The sequence below is a fragment of the Peromyscus maniculatus genome, chromosome 4, assembly GCF_049852395.1.
Source record: "Peromyscus maniculatus bairdii isolate BWxNUB_F1_BW_parent chromosome 4, HU_Pman_BW_mat_3.1, whole genome shotgun sequence".
Lineage (NCBI taxonomy): Eukaryota > Metazoa > Chordata > Mammalia > Rodentia > Cricetidae > Peromyscus > Peromyscus maniculatus.
The window spans coordinates 111,348,524-111,365,563 of record NC_134855.1 but is presented as its reverse complement, the minus strand read 5'-3'; positions in this window follow the sequence as shown (position 1 = coordinate 111,365,563).

Sequence of the window (17,040 nt, the reverse complement as noted above, 5' to 3'; positions counted from 1 at the left end):
ACATAAGTGGCAATGAGGATAGCAACATGTTGGAGATGCTGGGGCCATGGGACATCTGCCAAGGAAAGTTACAGGCACAAAAAAAAGCTGGTTGGTGCAAGAGAGAGGAGTTCATGTGGTACAGACAACAGCATTACAGGGGAGGGGCTACTTAAGGCTCCTGGAACCCAGGTGATGCCACCCACAAGTCCCAGAAGCTGGACACAGAACTACAGAATTAGTTCTTTTCTCTCTTGCTGTTTGGTCTTGTTTGACCAGGTCTTTTCATTGCTATGGTCCCATTCCTCCTCTTCAGAATAGAAATACTTATTCTGTGATGTTGTACATTGGAAATCTTGATTTTTATTTTACAGTGGCTTGCAGTGAGGAGAGTATTCTGAGTCTCAGAAACAACTTCAGACTTTGGCTTTTTTAAAAGAATGTTAGAGCTCTAAAGATTTTTTGAACTCTTACAGAGTAATTAAATACATGCATTTTAGATGATCTTGAGCACTTAAAGACCAGAAATGGAAAGTCATGATTTAAAAGAGATACACTGGGGTATCAGATTGACAAGAAGTAGACTTGTGATGGTTCATTTCAATTTTCAACTTGACTAAATTAATAATCACTAGGACATCAATGGGTACACCTTTGGGGTAACTGTGAGAGAGTTTCCAGAGTCCTTTAACAGAAATGGAAGATCCACCCTAAATATAAGTATCGCAGTCACGTGGATGATGTCCAGGACTGAATAAAAATTGAAAAGGAAGGACGTCATAGCATCATTACTCTCTTCCTCTGCTTCTCGACAGAGGATACAATGTGACTGGACACCTCACGTTTCTGCCACCATGCTTTTCCATCATGATGCAGCATATCCTCTTGAACTGTGTCCTAGAATAAGAATTTGCATCACATACTTTGCTCAGATCCATTGAAGATACCACCAACTTTCTCCATAGAACATGAAGAAATCGAGTTGGTACTGATCAGGAAGCTTCTTCCATACTGGCTAGTTTTCATAGTACCAAATGTGCTATGTGACCTGTATGGAAGGAAGAGTCATCAACAGTCTTGCCCAGCTGTGACCTCTGTGACCTACAATCATGACCAGCCTGGCAAGATGTGCCCAAGAGTTTAGCAGTAGAATGAATGCTATGAGAGTAACCAACAACTTTCTGCTTGAATTTAAAGCCTGTTCCACAAGAGGAAATGCGTGTCTGGTACTGTAAATCTGGCCAAGGACCCAGGATTGGAGAGCTCACAAGCATCAAGTGTGAACCTTGCTACTATTGTTATGCTAAATGGACATAGTATCAAAACTCTCCAGACTGCCATCTCTCTACCCATAGGTTAGCGTCATGGGTAACTAATGGGTCCTGTAAGTAACCCTTCAATTGTGTTCCTGTTGATATCCCCAATGAACTCATCAGTTTACCAAGAAGAAACTATCAGCATTGTTGTCTGATATACAAATGTGTAACAGATTAGATACATGTATTTATTTAAGGGGAGAGAAGTAATTCATTAGGAATTTTACTCATATTTTTCTAATTATTAATAAGGTGACTGTTTGGATTCCTTCCTTTCTGAAGTACTTGTTCAAGTCTCCATCCACTTTTCTATTGGTTGACTCATTTTTACTGATTTCTCATGGTGACTCTATTAGTTACTTTTTCTTGCTGTGATAAAAAAGTCACTTAAGTGACTAAAAGTGACTTAAGGCAGAAGGACCTATTTGGGGTTCTGATTCTAAAGGGAGAGTCCATACTGGCTGGGAAGGCATGGCAGCAGGCAGCTGCAACATGAGGCTGAGAGGTCACATCTTCAAACACACGCAGAAAGAACAGAGAAGAACGGCAGCAGAGAGAGGCTATCGGCACTCATTGTCTGCCCCCAGTGACTCACTTCCTCCAGGAAGACTCCATGTCCCAAAGGATCCATACCCTCTCCAAACAGCACCACCAACTGGGAACTGAGTGTTCAAACACCAGAGCCTGTGGGGGACATCTCACCAAACCACCATAGCACTGTATTCTAAATACGTTGTTTATGTTATATGTAAAACCGCTCCCATAAGCTGGCTAGTCTTTTACTAGCTTTTTGTTATTTTAATACAGGCATATGTGTCCATTTTAGGATAGAATTTTGATCATCACTGACCACTCAACTCTCTCTATCCTTCTTTGGCAACAAAGCTGGACTACAACTTCTCAGACTGCCTTTGACCCTGTTCACCAGCTTCTCTCCAGGGTGGTGTGAATGGAAGTAATGGATGACTTCCTTTGGGCTGGCACATGGAAACTTCCTGTGTGAGCATCATTGTACCGAATTTTTTATTTTAATGTTTGTAGTGAGTGCACCAAGAATATCCTTAGAAAGCTATATGCTGAGTAAAGGAGCACAACCTTTATTTTATCCTTGACTCAAATAAAAAAGGTCATTTGTTGACTTAAATATTCTTCCTTCACTGTTAAAAAAATTAATTTCTATAACATAACGCACTAAAATCAGGCTTTTTATGGCATAAAAACCAACCCAATTAATACAATTGATATAGCAGTCTCCTGTATCAAAAGAATTTTCTTAGAATAAGGTATTTATGCCAGTAGAGAGTGCTTATCTAGGAAAAGCAAGATGCTAGGTTTGAACCAAACATTGAATAGATAGATAGATAGATAGATAGATAGATAGATAGATAGATAGATAAACAAGCCCTTACTTAACAGTAATAACAAAGATATTCTCCACATTGTTATCTGACAACATTACTGCCTGACCTGGGATTTTTTTTTTTTATGGATGGTGCAAAGTTAGAATAATTTCTATTTTTTCTTAATATAGATATCAATTTTTCTTCAGTTCATATGATGGTGTGTGAGCAGTTCAACGAGCCTGTCTTAATAATGGAGAGGCCCCAACTCAGTGCTGAAAGCTTGGAGGATCCCTGGAGAGTTACTGGAATTAAGCCCACATTGGAAGGCTGAAGAAATCGGAGTCTGAGATCATTGGAGGATGAGGAGAGCAGTGACAGAATCATGTGACACTCACTCTAAGAGAAGAGAAGAAAGGCATATATAAGCTGCGTTCTCCTCAGACCCCCTGATGTATGGGCTTCCCATGTCTTGGAAGGTCCTACATACTAAGGTTTGTCTCCTTCATCAGCTCATCCTCATTGAAAATGCACACACACACACACACACACACACACACACACACACACACACAGTAGTATGTCTCCATTCAATGAAATAACAAAGACCAACCATAGCATCTGTTTTTCAATTACAGAACAGGCTCAGTTTATAAGCTCAGGATGTTAAAGTGGAGTCAGAGAAATACCAAGAATAAAGGTGAGTTTCCAACCCAATAATATGAATCCAACAAGGAAAAAAAAAAAAAAGATTGGCTTGATGAAGACTCTCTCTCACCCAGAGTTCCTGTTAGCAGGCTGTCTACACACCAGGCAAGAGAAATGTATGTCTGTTCTAACAAAGCCAGGAAATGCTGCAAGGAGAATGTTGGACTCAAGGTCTTAAAGAATGAGGAGAGATGCCTGGGCAGAGGCTCTTGGTGAGACACAGCAGGCAGCGGATGGCATGTGGCCAGATGTTTGCTGGAGCATTTGGCCTCAAAAAAAAAAAAAAATCACTGGCTGGAACTAATTATCTGATTACAGAGACTTCATAGATGATAAGACAGGAGGGAAAGCGGGACTGGTATTTTTGGATGTGCTTCATGCTACATGAGACCAAGGATTTTCTGAAACTGTCCCATTGGCAATTTGGCAACACTAAAAGTTTTTGAATAATGAGCAGAACAACCAAAAGGGTAACATTGGCAGACTCTTTTTGGCAGACTCAGGTTTGCTGTTGAAAGGGAAAGCCTGTAGAAGGCTATTGAAATAGCCTAAGAATAATAAATAGTAAGGAACCCGACTCAAGCATCTATTGATGGACTAGACGTGGACTACAGACATTACACACTAGCTAGGAAGGATTGCCAAAGGACGGACTCACAGGAGGGGCAACAGGCAAGACAACATGTCCAGAACCTTTGCAGCTCAGAGAAGAAACTTTTTATATTACTGTCCTGGCAAAATTCATCAAGAAAGCCTCATTTCTTTCAGAAGCAGTTCTCCAAAGAATGCCATAATAATAGACTTCTGTGTCATGTCTTTACTTTGCTTACTAGCTCTCTGGGATTCCCAATGTGGGCACAGAATGAATTTCCATTCTCTAAAATCTCCTAGGGGAATAGAGTACTTTTTTCTAAGTTGTTTAATAAAGAACCACATGTGACAAGGAAAGTGAGCTACAGGTATACATAAGCTTTTCTGAAAAGATAAAGGTATTTTTTACTTACAAGTAGCCTTAAAGCACCAGGGTGAATTTGGGGAATTGAAACCAGCAGCAACTCTATTTCAATGCCTAGACTACTGTATGTTCACAGACTGAAGAGGGGCCAGAGGGCTGCCAGATGGAGGCATTCTGATCTTCAGCTAACACCTGTGAGCCAAACAGTGAACTGATCAACACTATCCCAGGGGCTTAACAAGGTCTCCCAGTGAATATCGACTCTGTCGCCCTTGGGTTGAGCAAATCAGGTTAGACTACAGAACAGGCCAGAAGCCAGGCATGTGCATGGTATAGCCCTGAGTTAACAGACATGAACTCCAGAACATTTTAATAAACTTAGGTGCCCAAAGGCCTGGGCAGGGAATGGGCCACTTAACAGGGGATTAAATGGGTGCTTCTTGCCTCCTGGTTTCATGAAAAAGCCAAACCTAATCAAATTCCAGTGGCACAAACAGGGCCACATGGATAATTTGAGGGCAAAGAATACTTTTATAGTAAAGGCAGTATTTGAGTCTAGCATTCTATTACCTACAGACCAACATGGTTTCAATTTAACTCCTGTTAATCCCAACCATTCCATTCAAGTGTTTCTTATTTAAGATAGAAATTCCATGTTGAACATTTTAATAACATCAACTGTCAAACGCAGCTGTGATCTGTTTTGCTTTCAATACAATGCCAGATGTAGATATTTGTAATCATTGATGCCCTGGTTTTTCCTTCCCCTGTTAAGTATATCATTAGTAAACCTTAAGTCCAACAATTTTTTTTGCTGACAATCTGCTATGGTGAGGCAAGGAAATAATGCCCAGAGAAGCAACCAGCAGTTGGCATCCATCCCTGGGATGGATGCCAGGGTAGGGGGATGGGGTGCGCTTGTTCTGGCGATTTAATGAGGCGTCATCTATTAACAGCTGATGTCTTGCCACACCGTCCACAAAGGACAACAACAAAGTGAGTGACAGCTTGCTGCAAACAATAAGCCATGTGCTTTAGATACAGGTTTAAGGAGCATTAAAGCACAGGCACTTCAAAGGCTGCTCAGCAAAAGGCCAGAGTCCAGGTGGGTCATGCTACAAAGAACTCTGGGAGAAACCATACTAAATGAGCAATGAACACACAGCCAGAAAGAAGTCCTGAGTCCATCATCTTACTGTAAGGAAAGCCAGGTTTCCTAGGACTCAAGACAACTTGTAAAAGTCATCAGTATGGGTGCTTGCTGTAGCTGAAGCTGAAGAAGACAGCTAGGATGAGGATGTGAGAAACTGAAGACGTGCCTGGAGACAGCTAGGATGCAGGAAGCTTCAGCCTGCTTATTTAGTTAACCCTCCAGATTGCCTGGCCCATGTTCCATCAGTTCTGTGAAGATCTAAATGACTGGATTGAAATGCTGGACTTGTGAGTTATATCTACATTTTCCACAAGGTGCATAAAGGCCAACCTTGGGCTACCTGGGGTGGAGGGAGGTTTACTGTCAACTGTTTTTCTGGAATAGATTCCGAAAGAGTGTGATGATTTTCAAATTGCTTTCAAATGGAGGCATTCACATAAATTACATCTCACAGACACTGCATGTAATTCTTATACCACACCAAAGTTTCCAGTTTGGTAAGTGACTTATCAGTTGATAAGCAGCATAATATTTTTCTTGACTTTTCTGTTATCTACTCATTCATCTCTGAAACACTGTTTTTCCAACTAGGTCTAATAGGAAAATTGATTATAAGAAAAAAAGAATGACATGAACCAGCAGGAAGTGGAGTCAAATTTTAAAAAGCTATAGTTGCATGTAAAGTAGTGCTGAATTTAGTGCTCCAAAGAGGAGCAAGCTGTGGCTGTTGGTAGTAGCATGGGTGAAAATAACTCGGCCCAGAGTCCTAGAACTCATTACCACTCAAGCAATTGTGCAGATGCCAAAGTCTTTCAATCTTGGATTGCATTAAAAAGAGTGTGTCCACAGAGAAGGCTACCACATCCTCCCAGATTCTACCCCAGGCTATGATACTTATATACTGAGTGTGGAGCTTGGCTCTTTAAAAGGCAACAAAGCCTGTCTCCAGCACAGTCACAGAGTAATGAGGAATGGGAAGACATGCACGATTTTAGTCACACAGAGACTTAGCACAAAACCACCTTCAAGAACCTCAGGGGTTGTCGTGGAAGCTAAGACTTGGCTCCAACTGGCTGTAATGGAAGTATCTACAGTAATTACAGGAGGCATGATAAGACAGACTTAGGTTCAAAAGTTCTAACTATCATGAAATCATTGCCACACTTATCCAAGCTACCTCAAGCTCTTCGTTGATCCCTACAGTCAAGACAGTGTTCAATCCAAGTGGTGTTGCTAGGGATGGACAGAATTTCTCCCACTCTCAAAAACTCCTTTGAGCAGTGGTGGTGCACGCTTTTAATCCCAGCACTTGAGAGGCAGAAGCAGGTGGAGTCCTGTGAGCTCGAGGCCAGCCTGGGCTACAGAGTGAGTTCCAAGATAGCCAAGGATACAGAAAAATCCTGTCTCTGAAAAAACAAAAACAACAACACAAACAAACAACAAAATCAAAACAAAGCACTCCTTTGTGAATTATGAGAAAAGGAAACTCTTTAACACCTGAAGTTCATTCCTTCGGACCCATCTTCTCACAAACACAGCCTCCAGGTTCCCACAGCCACACGGTCACATGTGCCATGCCCAAAGCACCACATACAGCACTGAGTAACTTCTTCCCAATGGCCCCCTTGGCGCTGAGAAGGATGGTGACAGGAACACGAGCATCACTAATGTTCAAAAATGTCTCCCAAACAACATAGGTGACTCCATTTGTTTTACCAAGTTAGGCTGAGTCTCTCTAACATTTCTTTGCCATGGCTAATAAGAAGTTTGCTAGCAAATGCCTGTCTAGGGACTCTTCAGGGATGAAAGCTCGTCTAGGTTTTCTCTTACTCTCAGCAGTCCTTCGTTGCCTGTAGTGATTTGTTTGGGGGCGGAGCTCTGTGCTATTCCTTCCTTCCATATTAGCACATCTATGAGTGTTGTACTTATTCAAGCCGTATGGTTGAAGTGTCATAGGTGAATATTACCTGTCATATCTATGTTTCTCTGACTCTTTCTGCCTCCCTCTTCCTAAATGTTCTCTGAGACTTATGTGAGGAGTTATACTGTAGATGTATTAGTTGAAGGTAGGCCACAATCACTTACTTGTTCTCTGCATTTTGATTGGTTGAGATTGTCTATAATGGTCACCATCTGTAACAAAGTGAAAGTTTCTTTGATGAGGTGCAAGAGCTACACTTATCTGTGGGTGTAAGGATAAGTATTTAAAATGCACTTAGGAATTATGCAATTAAGGAAAGTTGAAAGCTGGAGAAATAGTCTTCCCTGAGGGTGAGCCCTCCAATCGGCTGTCCAATACTAAGTGGTCAGCCCTGAAATCATACACTTACAAATAAACACTAAACAGACTGAGCAAGTTGCATCAATATAGTTAGGGGTGTGTGTGTGTGTGTGTGTGTGTGTGTGTGTGTGTGTGTGTGTGTGTGTCTGCTTGGCATTATCACATCTTTCTTAGGCAATGATCCTAGGTAAAGATATTCAACCACAGTGTTATTCTAAATAGTGACACTCGCCACATAGTGGCTATTTCTCTTTGCTGCAACTGAAGCAATTAACATACCACACACAGCATTTCCTACAAAGACAAACTCTAATATATACAGTGTAAAAAAAAAGTTAGCCACATAGCCACACACAGAGGTTGGAACATTAATGAAAAGTGATTTAATAAAATTAATTAAAATCAATAATTTTTCATCTAATAAACTTAAACTATCTTTAGGGAAAGTTGAGTGTTAGAGTACCTGCAAGGTTTGTAAATAGTCAACAAACTAGAAAAGGAGAAAAGTGAACAGTATTGCCCATGTCACCAGCATAGATCTGAAAGTCTTACTCTTGCAGTCATATCAGTGAACTGATAAACTTGTAGAGACAGATGTAGGCTCCAGAAAGACAAAACATTTCTAGACATCAGTAAGAGCAGAAAAGTACTCCATAAAATATCCCAAAGGAGCATCTATACCCATTGCATACCCAGTTGCTGTGGGATGGTCTGTATGTCAAATTGCTCTGATTGGTCAATAAATAAAACACTGATTGGCCAGTGGCTAGTCAGGAAGTATATAGGCGGGACTAACAGAGAAGAGAAAAGAAAGAACAGGAAGGCAGAGGGAGACACTGCCAGCCGCTGCCATGACAAGAAGCATGTGAAGACTCTGGTAAGCCACGTGGCAAGGTATAGATTTATGGAAATGGATTAATTTAAGATATAAGAACAGTTAGCAAGAAGCCTGCCACAGCCATACAGTTTGTAAGCAATATAAGTCTCTGTGTTTACTTGGTTGGGTCTGAGCGGCTGTGGGACTGGCGGGTGACAAAGATTTGTCCTGACTGTGGGCAAGGCAGGAAAACTCTAGCTACACCCAATGAACTCAAAGGTACCACCCTCTTGTTGCTTTTGCATGCTGAGTAGCAAAACCCAGGGGCAAGGACTCTGACGAGTGTGCCTTCTGCTTGCACATGTACTTGAAGCCTCCTCCTTCCCTTATTCATTCAAGTATTCTGTTCAGTTCTTCATTAGTTAAACTACTGATTTCCATACTAAAAGTTTCGGTGTCAGGTGAATTCGAAGACAAGGTATATCAAGTAAATGTACTATCTCCACTTGAATGTTTATCAGCATCAAGTTGCTCACCATACAGAATGATTCAAAGCACATTGCCCTAGCAAAATATTTTTATTGCACTGGTATTGACATAGCAAAGTTTCCTTTGTCAAGCAGAAATAGTTGGGGCTAGCTAATAGTGGGTGGGGGATGAGTTCTTGTTAACGGTCATATCACCAATCACTTAGTCTTACATAACTCATTTCAGTGGGCAAAATGATGCTGAACTTTGCCTACAAGCAGAGAGGTGGACAAAAGAGACGTCACCAGCACACTCTCTCCTAAGGTTAGGAGTCTCATGCCCATTCATCCATACATGATAACATGACATGTGACTGGGAGGAGCAAAGGGAGATCCCAATCCAGCAGAGATTGTAAAACACCAAATATGCCAATCAAAACAATGAAAAATGACTGATACTCAAGGTTCTGACTCTAACATGATGAATACAGCTAGAGTAGCAAGCCACACTACTGTATAGTTAACATTCAAAAGACAAGGAAATTGTGACATCCCTGGGTTCTTATTTCTTAAGCAGTGCTGTGAAAACACTGCTAATGAAAGTCACATAAAATGAGAGTGACAACTCACAGCTACTAATATCTCAGGCTACTGAGTACATATATATACATATACATATATATATATATATATATATATATATATATATATATATATATATATATATATGTAGTGTTCTGCCTGCATGTATTTCTGCATGCCAGAAGTGGTAACTAAAGCTCATTACAGAATTACAGATGGTTGTGAGCTGCCACATGGTTATTGGGAATTGAACTCAGGACCTCTGGAAGAGCAGCCAGTGCTCTTAACCTCTGACCCATCTCTCCAGCCCTCATACTTACACTCTTAATCAACATAACTTGCCTACCAGGTGTGGTGTAGGAGCACAGTGGAGTGCAGTGGGTTTTTAAATATGAGTGTATAACTAAAGCGCTTTTAAAGCACTTCTTAAAAAGCAAGAGGAAGCTCTATTTAAGCCAAGTGAAATGTTTGCACTCTTCTGGCTCCCACAAGCATATGCACATACATGCACGTGCCCCACACATACATATAAATAAAAATAAATCTTTAAAAAGAAAACCCAGGCTGAGCAATGGTGGTGTACACCTTTAATCCCAGCACTCAGGAGGCAGAGCCAGGCAGATCTCTGTGAGTTCAAGGCCAGCCTGATCTACAGAGGGAGATTGAGGACAAGCACCAAAACGATACAGAGAAACCCTGTCTCAAAGGGGGGAAAAAAGAAAAGAAAACCCAGAACTCCTAAATGAGAAAGGAAAATTTTTAAAAAAACTACTTTTCAAAGTAAAAAAATCAATTAGTGATAGTTTGTAAATGTAGAACTATAGAGCCCTCTGTAGAAACTGTCAAAGAGCACACATATTAACTAAAATGTATCCACTAGAAGCCAGAGGATCTCATGTCTCCAACCATCATTCCCCCGCCCCTTTTTTAAAGTCTGATCATGAAGATTCCAAGAGTTGGAAATGTGCCTCGTAGGTAGGGCACTTGTCTGCCATGAGTGAGGCATGGGTTTGATCCCCAGCACCGGAAAATCTAAAAGTACAAAAAAATTCACTTCTTTGGTTCAATATAGATGTCTAAAATACACATCTCAAACGAGATACCTCACAAGATAGACCTACGTGTGTGTACACATAAAAAATAACAATTACACAGGTGTGTGGTGCTAAGCTCAAAACAAGACACTTATTAAATAAACACATTTTAAATAAAAATTATTTTCGATTCTGATAGTTCAACTATTGCTTACGGCTGGGGGAAAACATTCTATGTATTCTGATTTGGCATAAAGTCCAATGTACAGAAGTGTTTCTGGGCAAGTTTATGAAGAGCACTTATGTGCTCATTCCTTCAAATGTGAACAGGTATTTATAGGAAACATTCTGAGGGTCTATTCCAGACTATCAGAGCTGGTTATCTGTGTGAAGCAAGAGTGAGGATGGGAGTAGAAAGAGGTTTTTCTCAATTGTTATCTCTGAGTCAAGTGCGTTTGCCTAAGCAGGCATTCACTGGACACTATTCAAAATAATAACTACAGGCCATTCAGAAAATAAACCAAAATTGAGATTACAAAGTGTTAACAAACATCTGTATCAGAAGACGAGACCACAGGAAGTAGAGACCTCAGCTCCAGTGGGTGAGCCTTTTAGTGGGTACGGCCATTCAACTTCTCGGGGTCAGCCTTCATGCTTCTAGGCATTTAGAAAAAAAGAATTATGCTAGGAAGGCATGGCAGCATCTCCCATGTCTGAAAGTCACGCAGCGTCACGCCCACACTGGACAAGCTGTTCTTCAACTTAGCGCATCTTCTCTGCTTCAGGGAAACAAGGGCCTTTCTCCTTCTCTCCTCTCTCATTTGCCCTTTTCCTGTGTAGTAGGAGACATTGCACTCACATTTTTAAAGCAACCCAAGACACACTTCTAAGTTTCTACAAGAAATACAAGGAAAATGTCAAATAAAGTCCTGTAAAACTCAACAAATTGGTCCAAGAGTAGAAATCTCAGTTCTCTGAGGTTGCAGGGCTCACGTAACTTGCAGTAGGTTGTGGGAATGAGCTTGCACTAGCTTCTAGCACAGAAATTTCTGTGGAATTCTTTAGCAGGGAGTTGCGTAGGACAAATATGAACCTGGTTTACACATGTTTGAGTCTCTGCTATACTGTGCCACACCTGTCCATGGCAGAAAATGAAGAAATAAGCTGAATGATGAGGGGTGATTAGAACCCACTGTGGAAGAAAGACTAGAAAGGTCCATATGCAATATGACAAAGCCACAGCAGTTTGCTTTGGGCATTTTCTAATGGACACTCGATAAGATGTATTCATAGTTGATGTTCTTGCTTTTATTTCTAAATCCAAGCCCATTTCTTCTGTTTCTCTTATTTCATCAAGACACAATAGAACACTGAAGATCCGGACAGATTTTCCCCCACTGTTTAGACAGTGGAATCTCATTCCGTGTGGTTCTGAGGTGGGGGAGGGGGAAGGCACTTGCCACCACGTGCATCTCATGTGCTCTCACAGCACAGCACCACGCTTCAGCAGCGAAAGAAAAGCCAAAAGCAAGAAGTCTTTGCTTCCCTGGCTTAGAAAGTTCGAATTCAGCAAGATACACTTCAAAAGAAAGTAGCCAGCATTACTACTGTCTTAAAGTAAACACAAATTGTTCGAAATGAAATACCTGTCAGTTCTGAAATAACGAGCAAGCAGATTGGAATGAAGGGGGGTGGGCACAAAACCAAAGGAGGAGGAAAGTTCAGTCCTCCATTCCGCGCAGAGGCCTACAGCGCTTTTACTTGTGCTCAGCAACTTCACACCAGCAGACCTTCTGCTAGGTCGCTGCCCCGGAAGCACTACGGGGATCAGGTAGTTATTTCGATACAATAAATTACTCCCTTCGAGATGGTTTGCCTCTGGACCTCCAATAGCAATGTGAAAGACTTTGATGAATTCGTCGGGCTGGGAGTGGTGCAGTTGAAAACCCACGTTGCATATGCAGTTTCTGATCTTTGAACTCACTTGTCAAAGCAAAAACTGAAACAACAATCTTGGAAATGACACGACAAAGCCTATTTTTCAATCAGAGACTATCCCCAAATGGAAACAAGCTGGCTCTATTACTTAACTACAATTTCATTCCTGATTTATGTCTAGTTTGCCTTAAAGTTGGAAATATTTTATGGCACACGATTGGGCCAAAGGAAGAGGGAGCTGGATTGTTCAATAAACAATAGTAAGTACCTAATCCATGAGGAAATTACTGTCTTCTAAAATGACTGGCTTCTCAGAATTCAGAGTTCAGGCCCCACACTTTCCAAGAGGCAAGTCGAGCTGCCCAAATCTCAAAAGAGTCTCCATCATAGAAATTCCCCCATGTGTCCAGAAGACAATGGTGTCACCAGAGCAGCTGGACAACTTTGAAAGCAAACTCAACTTCCCACGAATGGTCTTAAAGCTGACTTCCCACTAAGAACTGCATGGAGGGAATGAGAGACTCCTTCATCTCCTCTTTTCATATGAGGAGTGCCAGTGTCAGCATGGCTGCATTGGGGTTCATGAACTATTTTGTGACTGAATCTCATTAGGGTGAACCAACGCTCCCCTGAGGTTCTCAGTGGTGCTCTCCCTCAGAGAAGAGTACCCTGTCAAGATACACAGGCCTGGCTGGCCAAGAGTCTTTTCTCATTCTCACCCAAGATTCATGAGCCCCTGAATTGTGTTACATCCTTCACTGTACTTTGATTTTATGTACATGAGAAAGGGGAACATGATTTTAGAATAAAAAGGATTATGGAGGCCAGGCGGTGGTGGTGCACGCCTTTAATCCCAGTACTCCGGAGGCAGAGCCAGGTGGATCTCTGTGAGTTTGAGGCCAGCCTGGGCTACAGAGTGAGATCCAGGACAGGCACCAAACTTACACAGAGAAACTCTGTCTCAAAAAAAAAACCACAAAAACAAACAAACAAACAAAAAAGTATTATGGACATTCAGAGCTGAGGCCCAGGTTCTGCTCACTGACAAATGCTGATCTTACATAAGTTTTAGGAAATCAAAAATATGAAAATCAAGGGAAAGTTGAGTTCAAGCACAACTTTGCCAAGTTTCAGTCTCACCAAAACTCTCAGCTGACAAATGGAGATTATGACAACTTGAGTGCATGATGAGCAGGGACAGAATTTTACATAATAACCAGCATAATGATGATTATTGCTGCTATAATCAGTAAAATGTAAAACCAGGGTACTTTCACTGCATCTAACATTTCCTTTTAAGAAAACTTGAGTACTGTCCTCTAATATGGTTATGTCAAGGTAGTGACCAATTATCTGGATTCAGCATTGAGTTGTGTTCCAGGTAGACCAAGAATGGCTACTTTGAGAGACGTCACAAATGTACATTGTAATATGGCTTTCTTAGGCTCACTGTCTTCCCTACTGTACATGACCATTGTTCTTTACTCCAACCACCATAAGCTAAACTTCCTAGAGGCTATCTTGACAGGCTACTCTCTTACCTTCCCTTGGTACCAACCTACTATCCACATACTAAGTCACCTCTTTTTATATCCTCTTGAGGACAACTAAAGTCACTTTCCTTCATCACATCTTTAAACTCTGGCTGGTACAGCTTACATAGAAAGTATTATGAAAATGAAATGTTTCCCTCCAAAAGATGTTGAACCCCAGGAATCATGAATGGGACCTTATTCAGAAATGGCGTCTTCTATAAATGACTGAGTCAAAATGCTAACAGTAGGGCAGACCTTTATCTAATGCATGGCTTTCCTAATGAAAACTGTCAAATGAGGGCACACAAACACACACATAAGGAAAATGCCAAGCAAGCGTGATGGCAGGGATCATGGGGAAAAGAATACCAAGATTGCCAGCAGCTCTCAGAAGCCAGGAAGAATGGAATAAATCCCCACTGTCATCCCTGGGAAGCTACTAAGTTGGAGATCTTGGGCTTCCAGCCCTCAAGCTAGAGCAGAATGAACAGTTGTTTGTTAAGTTAAATTTGTGAAAGTTATTACAACAGCTCAACAAACGGGCCATCCACAAGGTTTTTAATATACTCACATGTATATAAATATGTCATGTATATCCGACAATGTGTGTATCTCTGAAAATAGCATCCGAAGGCCACAGGATCTACAGTTTCTGATTTGAGAAAGAGGTGAAAGAGGACCCACTGATAGCCCCTCCCCTTCTCCCTGGTGATGCAATCCAAGGTCAAACTGCCTGCATGGAAGCTCTTTGGCATTGTGCCAGATTTGTATAAAACTAAAGGTATGCTAAGGGCAGAGTTCAAAGGAAAACATGCCAGAGCTGCACCTTTTCAAAGCAGTCGCATCGATTACCCGCCAGCCTTTCCCAGGTCCTGTAAGACCACACACCAGCTGCCATTTACTTAGCCAGACATGAGTTACTGGAGCAAAGTGGCCAGACTTTGGTTTTACAATGTGAAACAGGAAAAAAAAATTAAAAAGCCACCAAAAGACTTGAATAGAAAATCTGATCTCTCCTTCAGTGCGTTTCCTGCCGTTAGCAAAACAAAAAACAAAAAAACAAAAAACAAACAAAAAAAAAGACTCATTTGTTTAATTCTGGGCAAGAGATACTTCTTTCCTTGATTTTTTTTTTTTTTTTTTTTTTTGTTAATATTCCAAAGCTTTGGTCTGAAGCCTGCAGGCTCTACTACACGCTGTTCAGCCTATATTTAGAACAAAGCAAACACATGCAATTCTTTAGCACTAAATGCTTCTGCCAGTGGGCCCTGGAAAATTGCTAACCTAAAATAAAACAATACTGCTTTCTTTAAATACTCCTGCTTACACTTACAGTGAGGAGATATTGACAGCACACGTCAGTTTGAGTGACTGAAAATAAACAAGAGTGAAGAAAGCAGGGACTTCTGCTATTAAAGCCAGATTTATTTAGAGGAAATACATGACAAGTCCCATTATTTTCCTAAGTAGCAGGCTCAAGCTATCTCACCCATGAAGAAAAGTTATGAAGTCATTTTCATGACTTCTGGAGGCTTGTTCATGATTCTCCCCATCTGATCACACTTATCACTGATTCTAAAACTGAAGCCAGTGCCTAGAGTGCCTCAGTTTAACTCGAGAGAGAACCTATAGAGGAAGAAGACCCAGAAGTTAAAACTACTCCATCAGGGTGGAGCCTAGCTTTGCTCTACACGAGCAGCCACATCGGAAGACACCGGACAGGTCTGCTTAGGGCACTGTGCACCGTGGGTAGGAAATTCCATCCGTGGCCTTTGTGCTTTTCCCACAATCATGCGGTGCCTACCAGGAGCTCATGGTTCAGAACATGGGCAGGAAGTAGGATGGTCTCCTTCCCATCCTGCTTTGTAAGCTCAGCAATCCATAAGCCTGCTAAGCCTTGCTTTCCTCATCTGTGAAATCATTTCAGTCAGTACAAACTCTCTCGCTAATCCAATTATCCAACTCATACTTGCCAATTAAATTTGCCTTGACACTGCCAATCCCCCACTTTTATACTCCACTCAACATTCCTATCCCATATTAATTAAAATGTAAAATCACTGAAGTCATGGCAAGACATCATTTTGGAAAACAAAGTCTCCCATACTTCCATGAAAACTAAAAACGTGTCCATATTGAAAGTCTACTTCTAGCTAGTCCAGCAGTGCACTCAATCTCAGCTACTGGATGGGCTAAGGCAGGACAACTGCAAGTTGAAGGACAGTCTGGGCATTTTAGTGAGACCCCATTTCAAAATAAGAGTGAGAAGCCGTTGCCTAGCAAACACTAAATGTTCACAGTTAAGTCATTCTCATGTTCTTCACGGTACACATCTAAGTTTTCACAAAGAACATGTCCCATGTCTGCTCTTTCAGAAAATATACAATATATTTTTTAAAATTTGTTTTAAACAGTCCCACAAATTAAGCCAGATTTCAAATTCTCTCCTGTAACAATAGATGAAGTGTATCATTAGGAAAGAGATCATTGACAGTCCTGTGATATAGTACAAAATTCGCAAAGAATTAATAAAATGAGAAAAGATAGTCCTATGAAAGTATTACCTGAGGTTATTTTTATATTCAATACATTCATTTCTATATTTATTTAGATACATTTTATGTGTCATAAAATTCATCCACTTCAAATTCATAATGCAATGATATTTAAAAATTTTATCAAGTGGTACTACTATCTACACAGGTTTACATTTCATGTCCTTAGTAAGATCCCTCATGCCCATGCACAGCTGATATAAATATTTGATATATAAACATAAAATATATAAATAGAAAAATAGAAAACTCAGTCTTACTAAACCATTCTGCTTTGCCTTTTCTAGATATTTCATAAATGAATTAATCAAATAATATGATGATTGCCTCTAGATGCTTTCAGGTCAGAAAATGTTTTAAGGTTCATGCTTAATGTAGA